At 41.3% G+C, this 21,812-nt stretch overlaps 1 long non-coding RNA gene across 9 annotated transcripts in view; it reads left to right on the forward strand.

Annotated features, from left to right (window-relative positions):
- The first annotated feature begins 1,582 nt into the window (after positions 1 to 1,582).
- The window catches only part of LOC135315690 (uncharacterized), a 77,450-nt gene continuing 57,220 nt past the window's right edge, over positions 1,583 to 21,812 (forward strand). For 3 of the 9 annotated variants that reach the window (XR_010375174.1, XR_010375178.1, XR_010375177.1), the window contains exons 1-2: positions 1,598 to 1,791; positions 21,293 to 21,421. This is a non-coding gene — a long non-coding RNA (uncharacterized LOC135315690). Of the gene's footprint in view, positions 1,792 to 21,292; positions 21,422 to 21,620; positions 21,775 to 21,812 lie in introns of all 9 variants that reach the window. The other 6 variants (XR_010375175.1, XR_010375173.1, XR_010375176.1 and 3 more) reach the window with 5 other exon arrangements.

The raw sequence follows: 21,812 nt of genomic DNA on the forward strand, positions 1-21,812 counted from the left end.
AAGAATCAGGCTGTAGCAGACTAGAAACCTTTTGCTGATTTTAGGAACCACTCAATTGAGTTGAAGCAACTGCATTACAACACATCTCCGGAGATGTCAGTGGATAATATTTATTGAAACAATGAATGAAAAATAATTTAAAAAAAGCAGCCACGGCAAAACCACTCGGAAGCAACAATCAAGCTCACACGGACGCAGGGCAAACAACAGCATGAAAAAAGTAAACCAATGCAAAATCTTCTGGGAAACAGAAATCAGGTCCTTGCTCATAGGAGCTCAGGATTAAAAAAAAAAAAGGGGGGGGGGGGGAAAAAGCAGCACACCGACAGCACCCTTTTAAGTGTACAAGCTTCCTGCACTGAAGAATTTAGTCTGGGTGAAATTAGTATAAATCTCACAGTGTATTAAAGCATCAGAGGATGAGGGTAGCTATGGTAATTCTAGCACTTTATTAAACACCAGACAAATTGAAGAGTACATTTCCTGCTTTTTGAAAGAAATGAATGATATCTTCTGATTGGGAAATGCTAAGGGCAAAGGAAGCTGGCTGAAAAGGCTTTAGACAGCGCCGCAGTACATTTATCAGGACATTTAGTGTGGCTTTTCATGGGAAAATGGTGGAAGGAGAAGGGGGGAAGAGATTTTTATTGCTAAAATTAATTTTATTGCCGTGCTAACTAACCCTCTTCCCCCCTGGAATCATACACAAATAAAGAAAAATGACTGGGAATGCTCTTCCCTCTTTGTGGTTTTTCAGCACTCGCGTTTCCAGCGGCGCGGTGCTGGATCTGGGCTGTGCACTGCACCGTTCTCCTGCCCAAACTACGGCGCAGAAAACAGATACATAAAGAACGAAGGATCTGATTAAGAAAAGTACATTTATATTTTGACTGTGTTTTATTTTTAACATAAAACATCTTGGAAAAAAGTTTTATGATTTAGCATTTATGAATTACTAGATTTTGAGAGAATTGTAATATTTTTTTAGGGTATTTCAGCTCTATGAGTTATTTCTTGTAGATTCAGATAATGACATTATAAATCTTTCTGTGGAGGCAATTACTAAGGCAGAAATGGCCTATTCCCCATTGGCTTTTAGGCTCAGCTTACTGACATATTACAAGCAGGCTTACCATGGTCATTAAAAACTGATCTGGGATTTATTGTACCTCTTTAAACTCTCAGTACTTTGAAAAGTATTGAACAGAAAGGAATACAAGGTGAAGTTACAAAGAGATCCAACGAAGCAATCAGGGGAAAAATAGGCTTAATTTATCCCAGCAAGGCCCACCAGAAGCGCCACAAAAATATTTGAAATTGAGCTTTGAGTCCTTAATAGAGATCACTCGCAGGAGCTATTAATCATATCAGATGGAAGCACTTTTAAACAGAGGGTTTGGGAACATAAAGGGCACCAACACAAGGTTACGGGGCAGAAAACAAAGCCAAGATTTTAAGACTGACAATAATGACAAAATAGCTGCCCAGTGCAGTAGATGGGAATGAAAAAAATATTCAGCTACAGCAACTTTTCTTGCCTAGATCCCGGTCACCTGCAGCGCAAGCAGGAATTTTATCTCTACCTGGTGTTAACATCAGACCTCAGATCATTGCACCGCAGCCGGTTTCAGGGTAATCTCTGGTGGCCAGCTCTAGGGCGGGCGTCTGAACAAATGCCTGGGAGCACAAACGCACCGTCACCTTGCGCCAATGGATCTAAAAGGCGGCCGGAACAAGAGAAACCCTAACTGCCGCTGGATTTGAGCAGGACTGGCGTGCTCGTTTGCAAAGGTCAGTGACACAATTTCTGTTTCATCATCTGCCAGCTAACCTTCGGTTCCAGGCTGCCAATGACAGGAGCTGCGTCTCCAGCCCCAAACCGCTTGTTCCTCCAGGACGTATCCCAGGGCAGAGGGTTCAGAGCATTTGGGGTATTGCCTGATATAGTGCGCACCTTCCACGTCTTGTGGCTTTTGTCCCGAGCTTAAAGCTGCCTTCACAGGGATGGACTGCTGCTCGGGGGAGCTACTTCGTGGCTGTCTTTTATATTCTGCTACGGTCATCTCTGGGAATCCCATTCGTTTTAGGGGAGAAACCCACCAAGGGTGACTGGTGTCTCAGTGTGTTATATGGCTTTGCAAAATACAACCGCTGTGTGCGCGTTGCTGTGAATGAATAACCAGACCCTCAGTTTTATCAACACTTCTCTGTTATCAGACCACGTTTGTCTGAAAAAGAAAACAGCTTTACTACCTCTATCTTTTAGAGAACCATCCTTGGTTTTAATACTCAAAAATAGGTGGCAATGTGGATATCCTTCTAGAAAACTGAATGGGCATCAGGGTATGCAATGGATAATGGTTCGGTACCTTTCTGAAAACCACACTACAGATGCTGATCTGAGAACTAAATGTCGCTCCTACCTTGTAAGTCAGCTTTTGCTTTCTCAGGATGCTTCTGACAGGCACATACATGTTCCAATGTTGTTTCGTACACTGGGTTGGTCAACGCTCATTTTAAAGAATATGTTTTAAAGTAATATTCATTTCAGACCTGAAACTGAATTATTACAGATAGTCTAAAAACACAGCCTTTTCATCAAGTTTGCATTTTCCAGAGAGATTTGTCACTCTAAAATTCTCTTTACTTTTCACCAGGAATAAACTGAACTGTATTTGAAAATAATGGCTTTAATTATAATTGGCATATCTGAGCCTACAGCTAGTGCCAGTCACTTTACTAAGTGACATTACTTATGACACTGGCAAGATCAGAGTCTTTTATCACTTTTTTTTTTTTTAATTATTAATAGGAGACCAATTTCCAACCTTCTCTAATATCTGATTATCTGCGGGTAACTGGAGACGATAGAGGATCACATCCAGAACTGGGCCCTCACTAGTAATCCCTAAAAATCTCTGGTGTTCGGAGTACCAAATCTTCTCAAGATGAGCAGAAATGAAAAGATTTACATCCCCTTTGACTAAAGTGGCTGTCATAAGATTGCTGTATATAAATCAGGGGTGAGAAAACCTACGCCCCAGAAGTAGGCACAGCCCATGACCTCAACTCATATTTTTGGTGGGTGTTAGCATACAATCCACCAAAAGTGCCTGACAGACCCATCCATCACTGCTAAAATTACGAAGAAATATTTGCTAGTAGAAATGGCGTAGTAGTGCCCCAGAGCCCAAGGGTGGGAGGTAAGGCTGGCAAGACAGACGGGGAGGACTGGTCGGGGCTGGGAACCGCTGCGCTACACCAGCCCGGGTGCAGCACCCGGACGATGGATGAGACAAGGGGTGCAGCATCATGTTCTTCTGTCCCTCCTCTTGCTCCTCATGTGTTTGCCTCGTACACAGAGCCCAGCTTAGGCTCACGTCTGTGCCTATCTAGCAAAACTAACAAGGTTAACGCAATCGTTAAGAACAGCAACAGCGCAGGTTTGTTCTAAGCTGAGTAAATTCACCTTTCACTGCAGAAAGGGGGAAGTCTGCAGACCCGGCTGCAGACTATGGCGCCGTACGTGTGGAATCTGCCTCCACATATGCAGAATTTGTCTAAAATACTCTTTCCATTAAGACAAAGCTCATTCGGACCCACTCTTCCTCCTTGGAAAGTACACAGCATTGATTTACACTTTAGTAGTAATAACTTCAGCTATTAGAGTGCTCTTAGTATCCTTTTTAAATTGGCTTCAGGCATTTGGGGAGCCATTGTCAGGCCATCTAGAATGTAGATAAAGGGATCCTATGGCAGAGTAATATTCTGTATAAACTCCAGTCTAGGGATGATGATATATTTCCCATAACTCTTGCATTGCGGGCATTCCGATAACATGTGGACAAAGTGTTCCAGAATATATATTACATCACCATCCCCCTTAATATTCAAAACACTGGCAGAGCGAGTCCCCTTCGGAGTCCAGGAGATCCGCAACGTAATTTTGTTGTTAGAGATGACCTCAGTCACCTGGTGGTTACTTTGACCACTAGCACAAACCTTATCCCAGACTTTGCCTGACATTTGAGCGTTTGTATCTGAATCTTCCAGTTCCAGCAGCATCCTTAGCTAGGTAACATTACCCTGCAGAATGATTTTTTAAAATTCTTTTTAAAAATGTATTTTCCATAAAAAGCTAGAAGCATCAACTATACTGTGTCAGATGAGTCATTCTGGTTGAAGAGAACATACTTTACTGACATGTCCAGTTCCTGATATTCCAGAAATGAGTGAATAGCCCTCTAACATGCTAAATTCTGTAACCAAACCGTGCAAGAACGATCCTTCTGGTAGCTGTTGAAATACTCTGGCTGATTGGCAAAGTCAAAATGGCAGGGGCTATGTCGATATCAAAATACAGATTACGGCTCTGATTATTAAATTTACTTAAAATAAATAGTGTAGCATCAGCTGCAAAATATGACAGAGACACCCAGCTCCATTCTCTACCTTGTAAACTCACGAGTGGTTAAAATTCTGGATGCCTTCCTTTAGCTCCTTTCGAGTAGGTATCGTAAGGATTTCTTCTTAAGGGAATCATTTTGCGTTTTTCAAGATGGAAACAACAGATTAACACGCAAGTTTATTTCATGACAACTGCTGAAATTTTTCTTCAGGAAAAAAAAAGGACTGGTTCTCAAAGACGTAACTTGAGAATGCTAATTTGTATTTTACGTTATAAACATAAGGATAACTATAAAGGATAACTAAGATGCTGAAGTTCTGAGAACGTTGATTGCTTAATATAAGCTAAAGTGTTATTTTTTTCTTCTGCACAGACCATTATATAGAGACACATAATTTAAAATAATAGTACCCAGAACTGTAGCGCAGCTGGAAGCCAAGGGTAAGGTAACCACATCACACGACAGGTTCGCGCATACGAGCGTATTGAACGAGCGACACCGAGGCGCCGCCGCAACTGGCGACAAGGAAACACGCACAAACGCGCACGCTTGCATTTTACCTTTGCGTATGCCGTTTCAACTTTCCCAATCATTTTTACTTACTTCCCGAATATTTCGTCTCAAGAGGTCCTACCTGAGAGCTGGGTTAGAAAATCAGCAGCTGCGCACGCAGGCAGAAGCGGCTGAAGCGGCTCCATGGATGCCTATGGAGGGCTATTCCCCTTTTCCGAGCTCCCCGAAGCGTTGGCTCTTCTCTGCTTGGCTTGCCCGGAGAATCTGTGGGAACAAGGGGTCGTGCTGCTCAGAGCTCAGTACAAGTTAATACCTCTGCCAGTCCTGCTCACACACACACACCTCGGGGAGTTCGCCTCAGAAAGGTTGGGGGAAGGTCCCTCCGAGCATCGACTGCGCTTTTCCGTGACCAGGTGGATTGCAGTGCACAGACTGGGGGAGGTGACTGGGCAGCTTCAGAAGTAAAGGCGCAAAAGTACAAGCTCCAAACCCACCAGGACAAATCAGAGACGGAGAGCACGCCTAACTCACGGAGCCGTTTGCTTTGTCCACACATGACAACCTTCCACCGTCTTCCTTCACGGTCATTATGATAAGAGACAGTCGTTATGATATCAAGACTAAATTGAAGAATTTCCAGGATAGTTTGTTAGTGCATGCAAGCAAATATATTTCCAAGATTGAAAAATAATTATTAATTTGGGGGTTGGGAATTTCCATTTGGAATGTCTGTCTAAACAGACCTTTTTTTCCCCTCAGAAGCATACATGGACCAGAGTGAATTAAAACATCTGTAAGTTTCTTCCTGAATAATTGCACAACTTACTGATTTCAACGACGTACCAAGAGTTCTGGCACTTAAGATTCCCACTAACCCAGGCCCTGGGGCACGTTACAGTTCTCAAGTGTCAACTGATACTTTCCCCAAGCGAACTAGGTGACCTCCAGAAGTCTCTTCCAACCTAAATTATTCTACGCTTCTATAAGCATTTTGAATCATCGTTTTCTGTGCTGTATCACTGGTGTTAAGAATGCCGCTTAGCATGCTCAGAAATGAACTATGCACCAACCAAGATGTAGTTAGAAGAATGCAATTTAAAACGCATTTTCCTCACAGATAATATGATATGTGGTCTTCCCAGGAGTAACTCTCATGACCTATTCCAGTCACAACCCTTATTTATAGGTGGGGATGGAATGAATGAAACCTGCTGCTCCATAGTGAGAAATTGTTGTGATGCAATAACTGAACCAGCCATCACAGAAAATTAGGTCCCTGTATGATTGTGCATGAAAACAACTTGAGGATTCTCTCTGTACTAAGTGATTTACAGTAGAGAAATATTTCTCACTGCTACACAGAGGGCCCAAATTGAATCTTTGCTGGAGCAGCTGTAATTCTGCAGGAGTGCAATGTGTCAGCCCACCACCTGACAAGAGTTAAGGTGGGGGAAGGAACAACTCTTCAGAATTTCCCCTTTTCCTGCAGACTGGCACAAAAGCTACTGCATCAAATTCAGGTCTGGCCAACCCCGGTACTTGTCTCCAACATTCACACCAGAAACTCGGGGGAGATGAGGGGAACAGCAGATAGCAAATAAGGATGCTCAACCTCCAGAGGCAAGTGTTCTGGGGCCTTCTAAAGGCAGCAGTTATAGATGGATCCCTGTTTAACTGTCACCTGGTGGAATGACCCTCCCTAAATTACCACAGCAGAAAGATTGGGTGCACAAAATTTTTCATGAAAAACATGGAACACTCACGCTCCAAAGCTAATGAGATATTCTAACTCTCCAGGCAATGTCCAAGGTACGTAATAAGAAAATACAAGGTACAAATTGAAATACAGATAACAAACCATAAAAAAAAAAAAATCACTCTAATTCAGTGAAAGGAAATCCAAGCGAGGTGGGATCGCGCTAACTTTTCAGCTTGCTTCAACTCAAAAAGGTGGAGGAAGCCATTGGCAGATGTCCTCAGGATAGCCTACTTTTTTCTGTTATTTTTTTGGGGGTGGGTTGCACTATGAAGACAGTGTCACCACAAGTCTGTAGTCTTTGATAAGGAAAGTTGGAAAATATGGGGACAATTTAGATATTTTTGAATCATTTGCCCAGTTTGTAGTCCTTTCTACCTCATCTTCTGTTATTTAAAGGACTAAAGCTCAGAGATATTAATAGTTATTCTCGAGAAATACTGAGGAGCGGGTGAAGTGACAAAACACAGAAGATAAGGGAAAGGGAAAAAGACCTGACTTGGAGATTATAAAGGAGTTCCTTCTTTTAAATTTCTAGGGAAACTCTGAAACAAATTACCTGTATTCTGTAAAGCTAACAAGGAGAGGAGTTTGACATTTTGGTCTTGAAGACTGGCTGTTGAACCAATCTAATTTCCTTCTACAGGGAAGGAAGTTTTCGGGACAGAAAACAATAGATGTCATTAACTTTTAGAGAAATATTTGATTGCTGTAAGATATCTTGTACTTAAGCTAAGGAAACACGGTTTAGATAAAACAATGATAGGGTACAAACTCAGTTTCAGAACTGTACTCAGAGTATTTATCAAAGGTTCACGGCCAGAATGGGAGGCTGTACAAAGGGCGGTTCCACAGGGGCCCGGGGTTGGTACTGTTCAATATTTTCATTAGTGACCTCATTGATGGAATAGATTATGCTTATTACATCTGCAGACAGCATCAAATTGTGAGTATGTTGGAAGACAAGATTAGAATTCAAAATGATCAAGGCAAATCAGAGAAGGAGTCTGAAAAATAGGATGCTGTTCAAAAGGGACAGGTGCATCAAATTTCATGTAGGCAGCAACATTCAACAGTACATGATGAGGGAATAACTAGCTGAGTAACAATTCTATATAAAAGAATGCAGGGACTACAGCAGATCATGTGTAGCTTCTATCAAAGTTGGGCCTCAGATGTGAAAGAACAGGCAAGAACCAGATCCATGTGCTTCTGCTGCCTGAAGCTTTAGCTGACAGAAGAAAGTCACATGCAAATACTACTAGATTATTAAAATAGCCTTTCCTAGTCTGCTTAAAAAGCCTTCTAGATGCAGACATCCAAAGCTTCATGTTTCTGCAGGGTTACAAGGCTACTGGAGAAATACACTTAATACCCAAACTCTGCATTTTGTATTTCTGGTATGAAGAGTTGCCAACAGGAAGAATTTTACCTCACTAATTCCAAAACATGGGTTACTTTAGGAAGAGGGTGACATGATCCATTGCTCTGATGCACTTGAATGACAAGAGTTGTGTGAGCATGCATTAAGTGTCCGATACTCCATTAAGGTAGCGAGTGGCACAGAGAGAGGGTCAAATACTAGCGTCTTTCGGATGGTTATAAGTAACAGACTTCAAAGTGAAAACTGGGAAACAGGCCTTGTGCCAGAGAAAGTCCATCTATGCTGAATCCATGGGGGGAGATTGCCTGAAAAGAGTTTATTTGTATGAAAATACGATCATAGCACTGTTGTCAAGGTCAGTGAGGCTTATGGTGATCTGCTGAGTAAGTCCTATTTGCGCAAGACTGATCTGCATAAGGGGTACCTTGAGCTTACACAATAACCACATCTTCCATGGATTCCTAGACAGATTAACAACATTACTCTTGAATCAGTTTCCACACTTATCTGTGGAAAATATCTTGAATATTTCTATATTTGCCTATCTCAGGCATCTTTTAACATATCTAATTCTATTTAGATACTGGTACAATGGTCTGATATAGATACCAGACAAGAACAGAGTTCAACCTTACAGCATCTTGTTACTGGGAAAAGAAACCACCCCTTATACTACCTGTGATTGTTACCTATCTTTTTACATTGTCTTTTTCGTCCATTTCGATGCTGTCTATACCACATTAGAAAAAAGTACCTGGCTCCAATTTGCACCAAAATGATAAATAATAGCGGGAAATCTCATTTCACACAGTTTTCAGTAACATGGTTTACTAACATGGCATTAACAATTAAAATGATGTAAAAACACCAATCACAACCAAAGAACATGGAGGAGGAGTATGTAGGGCATAAGTAACAACCAGATAAGGCTGTTGCATATAGTACTTTCTCTCTGACCCCAGTTCATTAGAGAAAAAGCAACGATTTAAACTACCTAGCTAACCTCTTCCAGAGCTATAGTTTATAATCATAAATCAGGCATGTGACTACCTGGAGGCATCAGGGATTTTGCTGCTGTACTATGTTACAGAGCTAGGAGGGAAAGAAAGTTCCTATTATTGGATCATGCAGGAGACATTGGTGCTTGAAATTTCCACTTACACTACATTAGCTCGAGGCAGTTCATTTGCTAAAATAAAAGAAACAAAGTGTAAAATATTCACTGACTTGCTCAACAAAGCAATCAATGAAAGGGAGAGAGAGAGGGAGAGGGAGAGAGTGTGATTTTTTTTTTTCCTGCTATCACACTGTTGATAAATACCATTAGTGTTTTAAAATTATCTCACCCGTTCAGTTTAAATTTAAAAGTATTAGTGGTATTATCAGTCTGTCTATCCATCTCCCTTTATTTTGTCTGTCTCCTGCTTCTATTTTGTGTGAAATTTCAAGAGATGAATCCCATTTTCTATTAATTCAATGGCTGTCATCTTGCATTGCATCATGTAGCCCAGATCACAACAATGAAATCTAAGGGTTTAAATTAATAATATTGCAACACGTCACTTTGCAAAGCATTGCACTCATCCCCATCTCGCCAGCTCAGGTACCTTGCCTCCAGTCTGATGCCTTTCACTGGTAGCTGTGGGTGGGATTACACCTGTACAGTTGCAAACAATCTGTAATTGGGAACCGAGTACTCAGACTTCGTGGTGGATAACATTACTTTAATAGGGTGTTGAGATTTAACAAGATGTTTTTTGCTTAAAAATAAAATAGTTGGGAAAAGCTTCAGGGAATACGAGATCTCTGTTCTCTGAGTGGCATTTTCCACACCTACAAATATATGCTGACAGGTAACTGTATTGCATTACAATTGCCTTACATACAATGTCAGCTAAAGCTACATGGAAAGTCAGCATCTTGGAGCGCCATGAAATAGCTGAGAGATTTGGTTAACTATTAGAAGTTCAGATATAATTTCATTATAGCCACTAATTCTCAAAAAGGAGGGGAGGGGTGGGAAAGCCAAGATTATGTGCAAGTAAATCATCAGAACCACTAGAAATTCAGGACGGAATAAAACATTACGCCTAAAGGAAAATAACACACAAGATCAAAAATACATCCTAGCCAACATTTACTGTTGTTATTCAGGCATATCCCCTATTATGTTTTGTCATGTAGAAACAAATCCACTAGTGGAAATCTACATTTTTAGTTTGTGAACCTTTCTAAAAGGAAGGATAAAGAAAGAAATATGACCATAATTCTTCAGCGGCCGACCCGAACTGTAAGGAGCAGATGTGCAGCTGGGAGCGCCTACCTTCTCCTCCCCCTTCCTCGGAGCACACCTGAAGCTGTAAAAATATTCATAAGACTTTGTATATTGACAAACATACGAAGCACTCGGTGAGCGGATAGGCACAGAATTATACGGGATTCATTAGATAGCTGCTAATCGTCAAATAAGTTCCAGGCCAACCTGCTGAGTGCAAATGCAAATTTACCACCTTTGGAGCTGCCTCATTGTACAGCTATTGATTTATGTTTGAATGGGAGTTCAAAAAAATAAGTTGTCTTTTGAAGCCTCGCTATCTGAGCATGGCTCCTTTGTCCAGGTGTCTTGGGGATCTCTTGCTGCAATTTTGATCTTTGTATTCCAAAAGCCTTAGAGAGTCAATTCAGGTAACTTAAAAGTGAGATATAATCAGAAAGGATTTGGAAATAAAGTCTTTGCCTTGTCACATTAATGCGGCCCTATCAAGTGGCAGTTTATCAAGAGGCAGCTCACAAGGTTTTAATGAGCATGCTGCCTGTTCTTGTACAATACTAATTAATCCCATTTTTTCACACTGGTGTGATTGCTTCATGAAACCCGCATTGTTTTATGCTCAGCAGCAAAGCGGGCTCTCACTGATTAAATCTCCTTCCCAGAGCTGGAGCCTGACAACTGAATTATACCTTGCTCAAAATAATAATGGGTATCAGCTAATAAATACGGTTTAACACACACAAAACTATGCAGCCAAAATCACACCACAAAATAGGAGTTTGACTTATAGGCACAGCAGTGTTTCATTAAACATCTGTATTATAATTCACTGGTTTTCCAACTGATGTAATAACTTAATTGATGAGAACAAAGACAAGCTTATTTATTCACCCAATTGCTTGCTTCTTGACTAACGTTTTTCCTTGGTGTTATTGTGGAAATAAATATGCAATATTCTTTTTATAGAAGTCTAATTTAGGCCCTTTTTTTCCCCTATTGAGAAGTCAACATCACAATCTGTTTCTGACAAGTTCTTGCTGCAGTGAAGCAGACCGCATTATGATAAGACAGCAGTGTGTTGTTTACCCTAATGTTCAGACATTCCAGCAAAGGTGAGAGAGGTGTGATGCTTCAGGCAGTTAATAATGAATAATTGTCTGCAAATTTACATTACAGGGTTCAAAAAGCTTGTTTTCTCTCTTTTCCCTTCCCCATTCTCCCACATGATTTAAAGCTTCTTGCACCTCAGCCAGGGAAGGGATAACTGCAAAGTACTAATGAGAAGTCTAGCACTCCTCTCTGCAAGGCCAGGTCGAATTAGGGACGTTATAGATATAGAATAATTTGGGGGCAATAAAAAAGGTGGGTTTTTTTTTCCAGTGGACAAATATATTTTACTGTCTTTTACATTGCATTGGTCACATGTGGCAGACTAGGATGGTCAAAACTTAATGTCTCATTTTGCTCAAGAACCTCTGAAGAAAGCTACTTTACCACTTAGACAGGATTTCCTTCAGAAAGTGCTCCCCGCAGCCAATAAAACAGAAAAGCAATCATTAACCTTGGATTTAATATAGATTTATACATGTAGCTTTGGATGCCCTGGGAGAAACTGTTTATTATTTATCTCTCATTTGTAATAGTGCCAGAAAAGTATGAGGAGTTTTACAGCTGGATCTAAAGAAATAAAGGGGTGGGTTTTTCAAGGAAGAAAGAAGAGTCCGACTGCCATCATCCCCAGTACCATTAACTAAACTTTGCAGCTGAATTTAGTGGGGAAAAAAAGCAGCAGAAGTTTTAAAAATACATAGTATTTATCCCTAGCATCACCTTTCTGAAATATTTAGTCTAAAGAGTCCTGGCGAGAGTCAGGCCAATAGAAAAAAATACTTTCACAGTAAAAATATGTTTCACTAATTGCAGCCATACAAGTTTTTGCACTGGGCTTTGTTGTTGTTAAGAATATCGATGCAACTGGTGCTTCTATAGGTTTAAGAACTACTCTGAATCCTTATGAAAAGGTGACTCCAACAACAATGGGAAGGAACGCATTCAATTAGAAAGGATAGATGAGAAGGTGCTATCAGATAAGGCTTGGAATACGATAAAAATAGCAGTTTTTAAGTTGTGCTGCTTTTTGATAGAATTACTAGAACGAGGAGCAAGACAGCTCAAAATAAATACGAGAAAATAAAGAATCCCTTTCTTTTCAATTATTCCAATGTCGTCGCAGTTGCAGTGACACCATGACTTAGCTAAGTCTCTCCAGTCCCCGTTCAGATGTTCAGCAGATGGAAGCTGCAACCACCCCCCGAGGATCTCGCCCACGGTCTCCCAGGCCTTCCCCTCCAGACCCGACCAGCATTCCCACCCTACTCACAGCGGCACGAAGCGAGCCCATCGACCGCGTGTGGCTCTGCCAGGCCAGGACTGTCACCGCCTCGCCTGGCTGCAGCGCTGCCTTATCGTTTCACCAGGCACGAGCTTTCACCGCCGAACGTGCCGCCGCTTGCTCTTCGAGTAGAAGGGTGGAAAGGGACAGAAAGGCCGCAGAGCGGCACAGGTCTCCCCCAGTTCATAGTCAGTTTGCAGAGGTAGAAGTTCCTGGGGAATCAGGCGCTATATATCTGTCCTCACAAACGTCACAAGTCCACGGCAGATCGAGCTACAATTAGCTCGTGACCCGTGTCTGATATCAATTCACAGGTTTGATGTGCCATATGAAATAAAAAGAATTGAAAATAATTAATTTCATTAGAAAAGCAATATTAACCATATGCAACAATGACTCCTCCATGTGCAAGTGACATACATGTTGGCATAAAAATGCCCAAACAATTTATTTATACTTTTTTATATAAAAATACATGAAAGATACTTTTGGGGCCCAGATTCAAACTATTTTTAAAGATTTGCTTGTAAGAGCAGAAGGATTTGAGCCTATCCCTAAATAAAATAGCTACTACATTATTTTCTAATAATTTTGTTCAGGGAAAAAAAACCCAAAACTTTCCCTTCTTCTAGAGAATCTAATTATTCAGTGACAGCAGTTGGCTGACTTGGGCACAACACAACATGTCAATTTTCAGTTGCTTACACAGTATCACAGAAACTGTTAGAAATTGTTTTGAAATCTGGCATACTTTTCAGTCATCCTAATTCCTCCAAGTGAGCCAAACCTGATTACATTTGGCTCACCCACAAAAGATCTGCAAGATGGGGAGAAGAATGAGGAGGAAAAAGAATCAAGGAACCAAAAAGATTTCCTCCCCCTGCCTTCACCCGTGTCTCGCTGTGGCAGCAATCTCCTACAATACCTGAAGCCGTATGGATTTTCATTTTCTAATGCAACCTAAAACTCTTACACTTTTTTTTTTTTTTTTTTGAGCTGTTTTGGAATATTGATATTGCATCTACAAGAGGAGATTATACTCTGTCCGTGAAGCCATAAATCCCCCACTTCAGGGGATAGTTCACGAATACACACTCATTAACTCTCCCTTGAAATTTATGTCTGAGACCGTGCTAATGTATGGCGGGTCCCAGCTACAGCCTGAGACCAATCACAGCAAAAACATCCTTCCCAAATTTATCGTACAGAGGATATTTCTGGAACAGCCAGCTTTGGAACACGGTAAATGCGCGATGCAAGTCGGTAAAACGTTCCAAATCTGAATACGAATTCAGGCGCCGCGGTGAAGTTACACTGAGTTACATCAGACAAGAACCTGGCCCTTTATATGGGAATATTCTATTTTTGCAATATTTTGCCAGCCCCAACAGTAACGTTCACTAAAAGGCTGCTGATTTAAACTCTTCCTTTGATACCAAATTAATTTCATGGCTTTCCTTTTGGATTTATGTAGAAGATGTTTATGTTTATTACAAAATACTGTACTTTTGCAGCTGCCAAAAATACAACTCTAAGTGTAAAAGCACAGACCAAAACTCCTGCTTCTCATATGAAATTAAAAAAGCTTACTTATCTTTAAAGCAAGGAAATTTAATTCAGTCTCTTTGCACTGTAACTACATGATTTTAAGATTTTTTTCTTTTCTTTTTTTTTTTTAAGGATTCTATGTTTGATAGACCAATAGAAAAAACGTGAGGGCCATTATTCAAATGTTTGTGGACCCTTTTAGCTAATGGATTCAAATCTATAATTCTGCACTTGTCAACAAGATAATTCTTCAATCATATTAAGACTGCATAACTCAGTTCAGTCCATGTCTTCTAGGACTCCGTTCTGCAAAGCAAATAACATGTCCCCAGGGGGAAAAAATGTGTACTCATGATATCCAACTCTCAGGTTCTCTCAGTGTTTTCTTGATATTTTTTTTTTTGAATAGAGACTGATTTCTTGTAGGTGTGGCCCCATTTACATAAAACCCAGTCCCCGCCACACACACACTAATGTTCAATATAGCATAATTTTAAAGCAATTGTCTGTGTTCTCCAAGATAATACCAGACTTCTTTATACTAGGTTTTCAGAGGAAACTTTGTGCCTTATTGTAAGTAGCGTATAAGGGAAATAGTTTACAAGTTTAATTATATTTATGTCTTCACAGAAACTTGCCTCTCCCTTCCCAAATTACATTATTAAATTAAAAGCTGAACTAATCAGAAAGGTTTCGCACAAATGAAATTAAAATTAAAAGGAAATAGAGAACATTTTAAAGAAGTTTCATAGCTGTGCTCTGTTTGAATGATAATGACAGACCGCCAACCTGGAGGAATTCTTCGCTGTGTTTCAGAGGCCTGTGGCACGGCAAGTCTTGCGCAAGGTCCCTCACCCAACAAGTCCCTTAAATACAGCGTTAGCTTGGACAGATGTTTCAGTTCCCACTTGAATTATAATGCAATTTACAACATGAGTATCAAGAATAATAGACTTGTCTTTTAAATAAGATAATAAGCAATAAAAGTTTTAGCAGCAATTTACTTGACTGCTTTCATTTTCACCTCTGAAGGGAATGCTGGAAACAATCAGAGGGAATATGCCCATCACTAAGGAGGTTTAGATAACAGTCCTCATCCAGGACATTTTCAAAAGCATTACCCACCACAGAAAGTAACACCTCCCATCTGAAAGTCAACATCAAAACCATTTGCAAACTTTCCGCGCCGTCTTCTAATACGTCACTCCTATGGTCCCGGGTACTAGAACTCTCCAGACAGGCATCAAACTGTGCTGATCAAATCAGGCATTTCTCCTACAAATATGTAATTATTCTTCTAGACTATAACAAATACAGAGTTGTTGTGTGCTGCTTTTTTTTTTTTGACTGTGCTGGCATAAAGAACATTCTTACTCTATTTACATTATTCACTCAAAGCACTTATTAAAATAAACTTAAAGAAGTCAACAAAACCCACAGAATTAGATGTGCCATAAAGCTGGGTTTAGCGTACTGTCTGGGCATCACGATGCAACCCAGGTGTGCCACGTGAGCAAATGGACTTGTTTTTTTTCTTTTAAACAGTTGTGAAAAGCAGATCATGAAGTGCTGCTGGGCTAAGGGGAGCCCACCAACAGCTGGTTGGTTCCAGTGCTGCAGGGTAATATTCTGTGTAGGTCAACCCCCCCCCCCCCATTCGATATTTCCCTATAGCAGCTCCCTGGAATAAGGCCCAATGACTGGAAGCAGGCGAGTTACCGTAAGTTAATGGGTTACCACTCACCTGCTGAGCCACAGGAGCTAGCTGCGGCTCACCACACTCCTTAGGCTGGCTTGAACCGGCTTCACAACTACCTCAAACATCCCCCAGTCTTTGGCGAGTCCTCCAGCCTTGCAGGATTACTTCCATGGTGTTTTATTTAAATGAAAAGTATGGCATCCTCCTTCAACCTCTAGAAGCCAGGGGAGTAACGGGAGATGCAACTGTACAAGCCTTTTCACACCAGAGACCGACCTTTATTGGCAGGCATTTAATAAGGATTCCTGGAGTGGTTCTTAGTCCCTCTGTTCTCCACAGAGGGCTGGAGATACCCCTAATATTCTGAAACCAGAATACACCAGGTTTGATGACCTCCTTCCTCATTTTCTGCCCTGTACTTCAGAATTAGAGGTGGCGGCAGCCCCAATTTTACCTGAAAAATATTAGCATAAGTGGGAAGAGAGGAAAGACAAAAACTCTCCTTAATACAGGTTGATATGTGACTTTGCATAGCACTTTGAATGTTATTAAGTGTTTGAATTTCTTCCTGTGTCTTTTTAGCCTAGATGACTGTCTTTCTCTTTCACTGACAGCCTCTGCAGGACCAAATTGACAGCTCTTTAAAGCAGTCTGACAAAAAGCAGCATTAATTAAGTCATTGCCGGACTGTAATTGTGTTAAGAAGTAAAAATCTAATATGAGAAAAGGTTAGTGAGTCCTCTCTTGTGTCAGATTTTCTACTCTCTATGAATATTAATGTCCTTAATGAAGACAATCTTTGCCTCATCAAGCCGTTGTTCTGCATTCAGGTGCCAAATCCCTGCACCATTGATTTGTTTTTAAAGAACAAATATGTCAGGGGAGAGTGACTGTCCTGTTTCTTATCAACATCATAGAGAATGCTTTTGTATTCCTGGAAAGAGTTTATAGATTTTGCGTGCCACGTACAAGCAGCGGCTGTGATGGCAGAGGAGCGGCAGGGAGGGGAATAATGTCGAGGCGAGGTAAACTAGTTTAAGTAATTTAATAGAAGCGTTACATTTTATCATGTTAGCTTTTTTGTGTGTGCTAGCAATATCCATATATTAACGAGGTTATGATCAGCAGTTTTAATGATAAAATATGAATTATCTCTCCAGAAAGAATCCTGCAGTTTAAGCACTGAAATGAAGGAGCTCAGTGATAAGACGCTGATCATCTCTTGCTGATTACCCCTCCCCTCCTCCTCCCAATCGAGCAGATAATGATGATGGTGCTGATGAATGATGATCCTTTTTAAATAGGTTGAAGGCCCTTAGGAGTCTAACTCTGGTGAGGAACGTTTCATGCACTTCTGTCTTCCTCGCTCAGCCCCCATGCCTCCCATCCCTTCCTACTGTCCTCAAGGCTCGTGTCAGCCGTGAAATACTTCTGCGCTATTAGTTACTACAGCACTGACGACACTTTGGGTTTGAAATCCTTGTGGCTACTCCGGCCAACGGACGGGAGGCCTCCGACACCCAGTTACAGCTCAGCACAGCGCACGGGAAGGCAAAACTATTCTCCTGACGGTGCTGGAAACCAGATGAGTGAGAATCTTACCGAGGGTGTTAGGAAGTATGTGAATTTCTATAGAGGGTATTTAAAAGATTCATGCCCCTTCTGAGAGTCGAGAGGTAATTAATATTCTATTTTCCAAGCAGAAATCCTTGGAACACCTCAATTTCAAAGGAAATTCTGGTATTTGTGTTTTACTACAGAAAAGTAACGACAATCTGAGTAGCATGGGTCTTTTTAAAGAAAATCTCAGCATATGTTACGCTGACAGAACAACATGAGGATTTTTCTAGACAAAATTAAACATTTAAAGTTTTTATCCGAGATGGATTATGTCTGCCAGTTGAGATGGATACAATAAACGTTCGGTGATGATAGCACCAACAGTTCCAGAGCGATTTGTACAGCAAAAGGAGCGGAGGAAGTTTCTGACCTGACGTTCCGGAAAGTGCAAGCTCAGAGCTGAGAAGCCTCTATTAAAACGAGGGTCAAACAACATCACCACGAGTCACTGCCACCAAACCAGACGCATGAATTTCCTACAGAAGGCGGCGAAGGACCCACAACGCTGATTACAGCACAGTGCGCTCCAGCCATTGCACACTGACTCGTCCTCTGCCAGTGCATCTTATTTCGGACTCTAGAGCAGCATCTCTAGGTGACACCCTACATATATGATGGTTTTTTTGCTTCAGGTGGTCAAGCTGGAGGTGTGCAGCTGGTTATAAAAGAACACGGTGCCTGAAAGAGGAACCAAAATCCAGTAATAATTCACCTAAGTCTGAACTGGAGCAAAAGCAGTTGACTTCTGAATGCCACGCTGCTTGCCAAGGGAAGATTCAACGTTTTTGAAAGCTGGCTCCAAGCGCAAGACCTGAACGGCTGTGTTATAGCAGCGTTCCCTTCGGCGATGAGGGGCGCGTTACTCTCTGGCAATAGTTGCCCTTCGCGTTTCTCACTGCCTCACTCCGCTTCCGACCAAGCTTCCAGGGACCAGCACGCAAGTCCTTCTTTTAATGCTTTAAGCAACTACAGCTGTTGTAAATGGCCTGCTCTTGCCGCCCCTGTGCGTGCCACCTTCCCCTCTTCTCTCTACCCAAAAGCTTTTCTTCCAGTCTAAGTCAGGGGCTTTATTTCCTCAGCTGCAAATCGGTTCTCTGTCCTACTTCCCCTGGATACTCTTTCCTCTCCTTAGCGCTAACCTCTAATCCACACAATATTACAAGACGTAGGACAGAGTAATTCAAACTAAGTCATGAATTATCTGTCCTCCGCACAATGGTTCCAAAAAGATAGGAATTCTGAAAATTCAGGTGAAAAATGGGTTAAGACTAGGATCTTTTAGAGAAGAAAACAATCAGGATCTCAAATACTTTTTTTTTTAATAGAAGGGGAAAAAGCACTGACCCTTCAGCTTAAGATTTGAAAAGCCATTTATTAATCTAATATTGTCCCCGGTTCCTTATTTTTTGATTTTGTTATTCATATACCTAAAAATTAGGGTTACTCCTTTTCTTAAAATACTTATGTGACATATTAGATGTATCAATACAAAAACAGACCACATTTGACAGGCTCATGGCACAGCAACCCACTTTGGTGTATAAAATCTTCCCAAAAGACCCTGAAGAGGGTGTTTCTGAAAATAAAGCCTTACTGCAAAACTTTTCCTTGATGAAAAAATTCTTAATTACAGCAGTGTTTGGCAGTACACCATACATGGAGATGACAAAGGGTTGGGGGTTTTTAAATAAGAAAAACCCCAGTGTCTGTCCTTAGCCCCCTTGACAAGGGAAAAGAAATTAAATGCCATATTCGTACCTCGTTGGGGAAATCAACTTTGCTGTCCTTCTGCTGGTTTAATGTGAAACCACCACCTGGCTCTACCACTAGTTTAAGCCAGCACGTGGGACTGAAAGCGAGTCTCTAGCACTTATTTGTTCAAACTGACTTGCATCGAATTTGCTAAAGGAGTTTGCATGGCTGGGCAGCAACGGAGATGGCGCAGGGTGAGGTTTGCAGGTGTTTCCCAAGGCAAGAAATACCGGCACCAAGTCCCCCCGCAGCAGGTGATGCTGCGGACACGGACGAGAGCTCAGGAAGGACAAAGGTAGCTTCAAAGCCAAGGGAAAGCATTTTCTGTGAGTCGGAAGGGGATTGCTGGAGCTTGATTCAGCAGACGAAGCTGAACGCTGCTTTACAGGGAACTGGGCAGAGGCTGAATTGTTTTGGCTTTAATTCAAGCTCGTCTCACGTTTCAGGCAGGATCGGCACCTCTAAGTAGGACTTTCCCTGCTTGGAGAACGACCTCCTGAGGGCATCCCCGCTACTCTGCAATATCTGAAATCGTACAAGTAAGAGGAAGCCAGCTTTCCCCAGCTTAAATTCAGATTGGCTCCTACGTAGTGAGAGGAATTACACCAGATTTATGCTGCCAGTGCCTTATACTGTAACTCAGAATCCAGGTGAGAGATCTGTAAATACAGTACGGTAACAGGAGTTCACGACACACCGTGTGCGAGTTGTGTTTTTCATACTTGTTTTCCTCCTATTTTATTGGTCCATCTTAGCTTATTACCCTAAAAGTGTCTTCTCCTGGGACAGCCTTCTTTAATGTAGCTTTCCCGCTGTCCAGCTGACCCACTTGTAAAGCAGGTGGACAATACAGAGGACACCATATAGTGACTTGTGTGACCGATGGGTCGGTTTTCACTTATTAAAATAATTCATTGTAATTCTAAGTTACTGCAACAAACCTCCTTTTTCTGCACTTTTTTTTTTTCTTCCTCCAAGTGCAACTCTCTTTAGAAAGACAAAGACTGTTCTCTCACTAGGTCTTTAGTCTTTGACCCATACTTCAAGCTCATGCCCCTACACATTTGATCGCTGTTTGTCTGACACCCCACATCCCCCCCCGCCAGCACAGTTGGAAGTCAGTCTTCCTAAAACACCCGAGATTATATATAAACACATTATTTAAAATTGTGTGAACATTAAATATAATTACTTTCTGTCAATCAAAACTTACAAGTAAAATAGCTATATTGCAGGCTGTTTCCTATTTGTCTTAAAATTTCTGGAGGGCTCAAAGCAGTCAAAATTAGTCAGTCCAGCACTCATCATCTTCTTCAGGGCATTGCCCTACATTTTGGCATGTATTTCCTTACCAAAAGGCCAAACATCTAAGATAGGTATCGCTCTTACCCCATCTTCATAGAAAACCAGATGACAAGGAGAATACTGGCCAAACTGCAAAGACCTTTTTTCTACTCCCTATACAGTGAAATTTCTAGCTAATTTTTACTGTATTGAGAAACTTTCAGGAGCACCTGCCCAGCTGAGGTTTAAGGGTGCCTGCCCTACTTTCTTTGTTCTCTGAATGCTAACTCCCCTTTGCACACAGAGCGAGCCATGCACATATCTGATATTTGGTGCTGTATTCTGCAGAGTTCCAGCTATAGGCAGTCTGGCAGATTAAGTTCAAGCTTTGTGAACAGAAGAGAGATAATTCAGAGGCTTCTTATTACTTCTGATCTCTGAGCTGTGCAGGGATCACAGCTCCGGGATTGCATCTGTTCTCGAAATTTTCAAAACAAAACCAGCTTCTATGCATAATCTATTTTCTTACTATTATGTAGCAAGACATTCCAGAATCATTTAAAAAAAAAAATCTCATAGAAGAACACAACAACCTTCAGGTGATTAAAATAACCACTGACAAGATGAAATCACAGGATTTTTTCCATATGTATTTCCCTGCAGGAACACAGGCACACAAATGATGGCCTTCAGTTGAGAAATACCAGAGAAACCATACGGACCAGGGACTTAGAGCTTAAAATATGGACTTTTTTGCAGATGCAAGACAGTTCATTCTGCAGCTGAACCAAGGTAGGAGGTGGATTTGCATATACCAATATAATTACGACCTTGAAAGATCACTAAGAGACTAATATTCACTATTTTCCTCCCCACCAGCAAAACTCAAACATTCACTTATCAATGTACGAGCTTTGTAATTTATTTTCTGAGTGTGCAATCTGCTACAGCGCCAGAGGTATTTCCCTGGACTTTTCTTTATATTTTTAAGGGTGACAGCCTTGTATGAGCGCTTGGCACCACGAACACGTGGGACCAGCTGCCCTCAGTCCAACTCCTGGATCTGTGTAGGAACTAGCATAAGCTTCTTCCTCTCCGGCACACAGGCAAGCTTCGTGCCTGGCCCAGGGGGACTACTTCTACAGGTAAAAGGATATAGTAGCAATTCCAACTATAAATAGGG

Source organism: Phalacrocorax carbo, chromosome 14 (genome assembly GCF_963921805.1).
Source record: "Phalacrocorax carbo chromosome 14, bPhaCar2.1, whole genome shotgun sequence".
Taxonomy (NCBI): Eukaryota; Metazoa; Chordata; class Aves; order Suliformes; family Phalacrocoracidae; genus Phalacrocorax; species Phalacrocorax carbo.